The sequence below is a fragment of the Centruroides sculpturatus genome, unplaced genomic scaffold (assembly GCF_000671375.1).
Source record: "Centruroides sculpturatus isolate CEXI.00-Female unplaced genomic scaffold, Cexi_2.0 scaffold659, whole genome shotgun sequence".
Classification (NCBI taxonomy): Eukaryota; Metazoa; Arthropoda; class Arachnida; order Scorpiones; family Buthidae; genus Centruroides; species Centruroides sculpturatus.
In genome coordinates, this window is record NW_019384850.1 from 167,303 (window position 1) to 176,352 (window position 9,050).

A 9,050-nucleotide genomic window follows, 5' to 3' on the forward strand; every position below is an offset into this window, starting at 1 on the left:
TCTATGTTAAGAAGAGAAAAGGAAGGAAGGGGAGGAAACGAATAAGAAAAAGCTGAAAAAATAAAAAAAAATATTGAGATGGAGATCGGGACATTACGACAGGAGCTAGAATTGCTTTATTAAAAAACAAAATTTCTTTCGTTCCGTTTTTAATAATGTACGACTTACTTTATAGATGTATTTAGATAATTTCGGATACATTTTCAAAAAAAAAAATCTCAAAAGAATTTAATTGAAATTATTAAAAAAGTTAGGTGGCGCTCGATTATAAATTCAGACACAAAATGTCATCCGTATGCCTACAAACGCCATCTTGAGTCTAATTTATATTGATTATAAAAATTTATTTATTAAAATATTAACATGTTTTGTAGCTTTTTTTAATAAACCCAATTTATTTGTTTTTTTACTCTCAATTTTGCCTTTTTTTACCGAAGAAATGAGAGAAAAAATAAAATGTTGATGTGTCTGAAAAAAGGAATTCTGATCCAACTTGTGATTCGGGCTACATTCAACGTTTATTGCCACAAATTAGTGAAAACTAGGCAAGAAGAGAAATCACCTCCCGGATTACCCTTGGGAAACTGTGTGTTCTCCCTGGTCAATTTTTTCTCATTTCCAGTAACTTGGCTTCTGATGTCCCACAGGAATATACCCAGATTTCCAACGAATACACTGGCAATTAAATAAATGGCTTCGTCTTCTACTAGTTACTCTGATTTAATTCACTTATACATTCACGCGCAGCGCGTGCTTTACTTTTAACCTATTCAATGACGTCATCCAATGTTTATTGGATACCTGTTGAGAGATAAAACAATTTCAACAGTTGCAATTTCACTGCTTTTTCCCCAGAGAGAATTTTTTTATCATTAAAATGTGGTAAATTACGAAAAATTATTTTTAAAAAAATTCTTGACTTAAAAAATTCGAAAATTTGGCTTCCGATGTGCTCATTCATTGGAACAAATGAACTTTTTTGATGTTTCAAACAAGTTGCAAAGATGCCAGAAAAGTGTTTTAATAAATATAAGTGAATAATTAGTAGAAAAACCGTTCTAAGAATATTGCTTATTATTTATTTTATACTTTGCAACAATAATTTGCATTTTAAGCCGTGGCCTTTTGCGTTAAGCAACAATAATTTGCATTTTTATTAGAGGCCTTATAATAATAATCCTATTCGGATGTGATCCAATCCAGCAACAAAGAGACATTCTACAAGTTTTTAGCTCGGGACGTTTAATAACGTCTAGCCAAAACGCAATCAGAGAACCCCCCATAATAGGTTTATTAGAGGAATATCTGGGAAGGCAATTCCTCGTCAAACTCACATCTGTCAAGGGACATGAAGTGCTTCAAGGACCCTCAATGTTCAGTCGGCGAGCGATGCCACTTGTATCTACCGAGTTGACTGACCCATCATGTAGGCCTTGATCGTCTCTGACATCACTGAATACCTCTTACGTCATCAGTCTTATTAAGTTCATTTATAATATACATAAATAAAAATTCTTATCAAGTAAAGACACTAAGAACTAGTCTGCAGGATTCCTGTCTATCATATACCTGATGGCTGCGTAGCTGTATCCAAATGTAATTAATTGATTAGTATTTAAATAAATGTTTTATAATATACATAAATAAAAATTCTTTTTAAGTAAAGACACTAAGAACTAGTCTGCAGGATTCCTGTCTATCATATACCTGATGGCTGCGTAGCTGTATCCAGACACAAAAAACGATCCAACCAAATGGATTCAATCTAAGACGACAGCATTGACATACAAATAATGTCGAAGTGGAAGAATAAAAACAACATTGNAATAAAAATCGGATATAATTTTTGAATTTTTTGTAATTATATTTTATCAGTGTTCAATATTAATTAATTGTTTTTTATCCAGATATATTCAAACAAAATAATCGTCACGTGATCGCAAATTCAAGAATTCGATTTTGTCACGATATACAGTAGGATGAAACTCTCGTTATCACGTGACTGTGCATTGTTTAAAAAGTTTATTTACATCGAACTCTTACTCTTTTATTCGATATTATACTAAAATAAAATAAGAATTGTGATCTTTAATAACAATTAAAAATAAACGGTTTAATTAATTTCCTTTATGAATTTAGATAAAGTAAGTCTCTTTTATAAACAAGAACGGTAGCAGCAGATATTAATACATTCATAAGTATTCTCTTTCCAATGGCGACTGCATATGTTGACTTTATAAGATGATCGCATTGGTTTCAATCTCTGCCTGAGGCACTAGCTGACAGCTCCCATCTGCTTGGTTTTATTATACAGTTTATAAGGCCGACAGTGCTCATAAAACTGATTTCATTGATCGCCAGATTATGCCTATCGCATTTGATTTTTTTCGATTTCTCCTCTACATCAAAATATCTAAAAAAATACTTTCAATACAAGAAATTTTAAAGCATAAAACGCGAGTTTCATTTAAATTTTTAATATCTATCACATGATTACAAAATCATCCAATGAAGTTTAAACTTTTCGCGACGTAAGTGTAACGACAAGTTTAAAATTCATTGGATGACTGAACTATCACGTGATTTATAATAAATTTCATTGGTTGCTAATTTAAAAAAATTTTAAAACATTAAAATTTTTTTACAACTTAAAATATCCAGTAATAAACGTCGTTATATTAATGTAAAATTATTTCCATTATTTAATTTCATTTTAAATAAATCGCTATGACGTGTTTATACTTAAAAATAATTTTCTTCATTACTTAAAACGTTTTATAATTTTTATTAAATTATAAAATATTTTACTGCTTTCCCCCGCTAGAAATTAAACGTTTAAAGTTTAACAAATTGTTTAAATACAAACAGACGAAAATATTGTTAATAATGTATTGTCACGTGATCTGCAGCAGTAATCGAGATGGCCGCAGTGAGTCGCCCCAATCAGCGAGTCATTTGTTCATCCGCAGACGGCGGGACCACTCGTGCTTCCGCTGAGTCAGGGTTTCCGGAGGGCGAAACTTCTATCCCCTAACCCCCGACTCCATCAGGAGATGTTGTTAGCACCCTGGACGATATGTGGATTGGATTACATTGCTTTCATTTCACCTCTACTCATTTCAATGACTTAATCCTAAGCGACAAAATTTTTGCGGTCGACATCAATAAAGAGTTTTGTGAGCACTTTATACAGCTCGACCGCGAAAATCATCTAAATTCTGTACACACCGCCGTTGAAAATTATCCTGTTTTCTTACTTAAAAAGGCGGTTAAACACATTATATTATGCAATAAAAACTTCCCTCACGCAGATTTTAGTGCGTAAAATTTGATTTATTTTAAGCACGCAACAAGAGTTTCGTGTACGACTTGGCTACTGATATTATCTAAATTCAGTACACTCTGTCCTTAAAATTGCCTCATTTTCATGCCTAAATGTATGAATTATGTAATGAAAATTGACCTCATACGGAATTTAATCTGTAAAATTTGATTTCAGGAAGCGCGACTAAGGTTTATTTTCGCGTTAGAACTGCGCGAAGATTCCTTCTTCGGCGTTTTAATATTAAACTTTATAGATTAAATTACATACACGAGTAATTTTTATTATATTATTCATACACTTTATTTTGTTTTAATATTATAAAAAGTGTTTATTCAAGTGGTGACAACTTTTATGTACAGAATTTATATAATTTTCGCAGTAATGGCGACCATTTTTCTCTAAAAACTGTAGATAAGCATAAATAAATAATAAAAATTGCCCTTATGTAACACCTTATTTCAAACTGTTCAGTTTTAATCGTTAAAATAAAAATATTTTAAATTAAACCAAAGAAACTATGAAACTGGCGCTTTAAATTCAAAAGATTTTCCTTAAATGAAATTATTATGCAAAATAAATCAGAATTTTATATTTAGAAATTTGTATTTTGATATTAAACTTAGAATGGTGCCCGTTTTAAAGATATTGGTAGAGGCTGCAGGAATAGATAGGCCTCTAGTGCGCTTCACACACAAACATATACGCTTGTCTAGAAGCCATGCTGGTTTCTATTTCTTATATACTATACGATGGAGACTTTATATAGGCCTAAACTTCTATAAAAGGGATAACTCCACGCTCGCCTAGGGCCTTGCACAACTTATATTACTTTATACAATAGGTTCTAATTAACACAGTGCATTAACATGGAGGCAGAGTGCTACCCTATCCGATTGATTTCATTAACTTGTGCTTTCAATTAAACTCTAAGCAGACAATAAAAAGCCTTCTAAAGTTTAATAACTAATAAAAAGTAGTAAGTAAATTTATAAATATTCTATAACTAAACAACTGACATACTTACAGACTCACAATTACATATAAATCTGCTTCAGTTCGTGCTGTAGATAATTTTTAAAAGGTAAAACTATTAATTTCTTAAGCTTTGTCAGAATTGAAATCTCTACACTCGACTACAACTTATATAAAATGAGGTTGTTGTGGTAAAGTAAGCAGAAATTAATGAGCTTGAGGCCATAAGTCTCATTTGGGAGTTTCATAATTACAGTAATTTAACTTTGCCTGCACACGCAAAACAGAAGTTAGGCCTTAAAAAATGGCATCTTCTGCAATAGGGAACGTAAAAAAATTCAACTTAGCGGCATTAACGCCTGTTAGAACTTATTTTAAAAGAATACAAGAACTTTAGGTGGCATTAAATTAGAATTGTGCCAAAGAATGTAAAGGTAATTGGTAGAAAACGTAAAGAAAATGCCGGCAAAACGGAAACGCAAATAGGGATTTTTCTTTTTTTTTCCTGGAACCAGAACTCGAGCGGTTTTTAAGGACAATTGCGATAAATTAATTTTAGCGGTTCAAGAAACCGTAAATTAAAACCGCGGTTGTTTCCGTGTAAGAACAATGGGAGAATATTGAGAACGAGCGAGAGAGACTCTCCAGAGCCGGACGACTTAATGAAGGTCTCCAACGACAACTAGTTAGCAGGTGAAGTGCGACAATGGCGTACCCACATCCTCGTTACTTTAATGGACGCCATCGGGTGAAATTTAATAGGTGGCAGCACTGAAATGGTCAGGAAGTAGGCTTACGCATGCAGAAAGTCAAACCCGGCTCCCTAATGGAGGCACATCCGGTGACACACTGTCGCCGGAAGTAGCTGGAGCCTCGATTTCGTGTCGATCTTGACGAGCCAACTTCGAGGAGAAAAGACGAGCGACGTTAATATTGTCGACTAAGACTGCAGGCAGTTGTAAGATAATTAGTAACCGCGTGCCGAAACTACTCCCCCCCATTCGTTTTTGTGTCTAGCCCCCTTACGCTACTTAGATCGCGCGAAAGACGTATTTTACCTGGAGAAGACGAGCGACCACCATAATTGGCGACGGGCCTTCGAGCGCGTTACGTCATCACAGTGCGACAAAAAAAAATCGAGGCCTTAAAAATGGTGCGATTTTTTAAATGAATGTTTAGTATTGTTTAATCGCGATGAAAACTAAGTTTATTTTTTGATTCTGCGCGTATTTTAAGCGCAAGTTGTTGTTGAATCTTGAAAAAATCGGAACTAAGTCGTATGCAAATGAGGAGTTTTCTTCATGTACCCATTATTTTCTGAGTTTTAAGAATGGAAATCGGAAAGAAACTTTAGTTATGGAGGAAGCGACATTCGATGGACGCTCGGAATTTCCTTAGAATGACTGACAAACGTAACCCGTGCTGTAACTCGTGACTCACAAATTCGGAGTGACAGCCCAGGTCGAAGTGGCGAGTCCCATGCGACTACAAACCACTTACGGCGATTGATGGAAAGAGATTGAAAACCGCCACTGGAATTTCAGATTAGAACTCGGCTGACATCGTTTGCGTGCTTTCATCCATTTAAATTGAAACAATGCGCTCGGTCTCGTACATATTTCGAAAAATAATTCAACTGGTTGATCGATGCCGGTCGTCACGTTTTATTAACCCGGCCAGCGCCATCTGTTGTTAATCTAAATATATTTTATAAAACTAAAAAATTTCCTATTAGAAAATTAATTTTTATTGCATCAAAACGAATTACGTTTCATACAAAATCGTTTGAAAAAAAATTTCAGTTTTAGAAATATAATAAATTGCATTAAAAAAAACACCTTAACTAGATGGCGACACTTAAGTTTCAATATGTAAGTATTTTGTTAATAAAATGTCGATATTTTTAGTAAAAAAGAACTTCAAACATTATCGAAAATATAAAAATACGAATATATTTTATAAAAATAATTTAAGAAAAAACAGTTGCTATAGCAACACGAAAAATTCATATAGGACGTAACAAATTTATTATAACGCCATCTATGAAGAGACGAATAAACTATCTAAATTCTAGAAAATTTAGAAAATCTAATTTCAATTATTTCTTCCCTTTGAATAATTTAATTTCTTAACAAAATACGATTTTATAAATTATTATTAAATGATATATTTACAGATAAATTTATAATATCTAAAATCATGATGCGCAGATGTTTTAAGCGAACTGCGCATTATCAATTCTAGATTCGGTGGATTATTCTAGATTCAATATAAATAAAATTAATTATTTCCGTTAGAAATATGAAAATGTGATTGTTTTTTACGGGAATAAAATATAATCCATAATATTTAATAGAATAGTTTAACAAGAGCTAATGGTTTTCTTTATGTAAAAAATGTACTGCAAATTAACTGCAATTTTTAAATTTAAAAAACACACTAGGAACACCAAAATTAATTGTTCTACTGTTTAATATTACATTAAACATGACTGCATAATTTTACATTAGTCTGAAAAAAGTGCATATTTTTTTATTTTTACAAGTAATAAAGATTTTATCATGTAACTTATCACAAACTGTTCTATGACTTAACAATAAAACAGATTTTTTAGTGCAAATAGTGTAAAAACGGTAAATTCAACTAACAATTACAAAAATGTGTCAAAAAGAGGAAAAAAAATACATGAAAATGTCACAAAAAACCAAACTTATTTCAAATGATTAATCTCAAATTACATTTTTTTAAAATTAAGATGAACAACAAACCATACATATGTTAACACATGGTAAATTAATGTTTATCTCAAGAAAATTAATAATTTAGTTACTTTTAATTGGAAATTAATAAGCACAATAGTATAAATTATAATTAATTAATTTTTTACTTTATATTTTGGATACTTAAATAAAGTATTAGGTATGTATACATATATTTTCTTAAACAAATATTTTATAAATTTTATAAAATATTTGCTTATTTTTTGTTAATTTGTTTTCTTTTGAATGTTAGCTTTATCAAACTTTTTGAAATATACAAATAATCTTAATATACATACATTCGGCTCCTTTTCGAATATAAACAGTGTTTTTTTCTGTAAATTCCTCGCTTTATGCGTCACGTATATAAAATGCTTAGTCCTACAACAGGCACTAGTTAAATATTACATTATTTGTACATGAGATTCTCTATTATAAATTGTAATATTTTTGTTTCTTGCTTAGAAATTTGTATTCTCTTGACATTAAGCAATTAACACAACCATAAATATTACCACACAAAATAGTTAAATGTAAAAAATAAAATTCACAAGCTGCATATACATTTCCATTGACTCTCAAGTTTAACTAAGCATAAATATAAGATGTTATAACTTATATAAACAGTAGAATCTCAGTTATTGAAAGGAAATAAATAGAAAATATTGTTTTACAAATTTTTTTTAAATTTTTTAAGACGTTTGGTATGTATATGTTAATTCTGCTGCACGCAAGCACAACTTTAATATCTAAAATAATTAGTTAAATGTAAATTATTTATTTAAAACATGGATTTAGAGTCTTAACATTTGTTTTGAACCTTACAATTGGTCCTTTTGTCATAATACTCAATTGATCTCTAAGTATAGTCATAATTCAGTTAGTTTAATCCAAATTTAAAAAGCCATTAAGAATATGACATTTTATCTACAAAGAAATCATAGCACCATTTAATATAGAGGAATTGTTCAAATTAAATCACAATGTAAATAGCAATTTTGATTTTTTATATTTGAAGCACAAAACTTCTTAAAAAGTTTTAACAATGTGAAATTAATATTGTTCATGGAAACAGAATCCTTACCATTTTGGCATTCTGTTCTTTAATCCAGGATTTATACTCATTTAAAATAAAATGTGAATAATGTCCAATCAATAAAAATAGAAAGTTTTATTATTTCTAATGTTTCTGGCACTACACTAATTGCATTTTCAGAGAAATTTCAGCATCAAGTAAGTTTGGCAAATGCACATGTTCTATAAATTAGTCTAAGTAGAGTTTAGTTACTGTTAGACTTAATGGGAAAGTTTCTGAAAAATGGAATCAGTATAGCTGTAAAAACATAGTTTAAGAATAATCTGACAGTCATTAAGGAGTCAGATTATTCCAAATAATATGGCATTTAATACAGTACTTACAAGACTCTAAATTATCATACATACTCTGTATAGCAACTGCCATCAAAGACTCCTGAAGAAATTGCAAATAGCACCAATACAAATTTCCAATGCCTTAAAAAGATATTTTTTAAAGTTAATTTCAATTAAATATATTAAAAGGTTAATCTTAAACAAATGAGGTTCTACTGTATATTATTTTAAACAGTTTTAAGCTTAGACAACCTTTAACTTCATTTTCAAGAGGAGGAAGAAGGGGGGGGAAAAATACTTCAGACTAACAAAAAAAAATTAATTATTATTATTAAATAAAAAAAACCACACATTTTTAGTCTAAATGTATAAACACAAACACAGATTATCTATCCAAAATTAGAAAGAATAATCAAAAGCATCAATACTGAATGTCTGAACAGTATACATGGCATGCTTATGTTAATGCCAAGAAAGTACATATGCATCAATACAAAAGATAATTTATAAATGTATAAAGCATGCAATATATATATAATTTTTTAAATTAATGTTTTAGAAACTTACAAAAGAAAATTTGTACAAGATAATTTATAAATTAAAATTAACATTTGGAATTAATT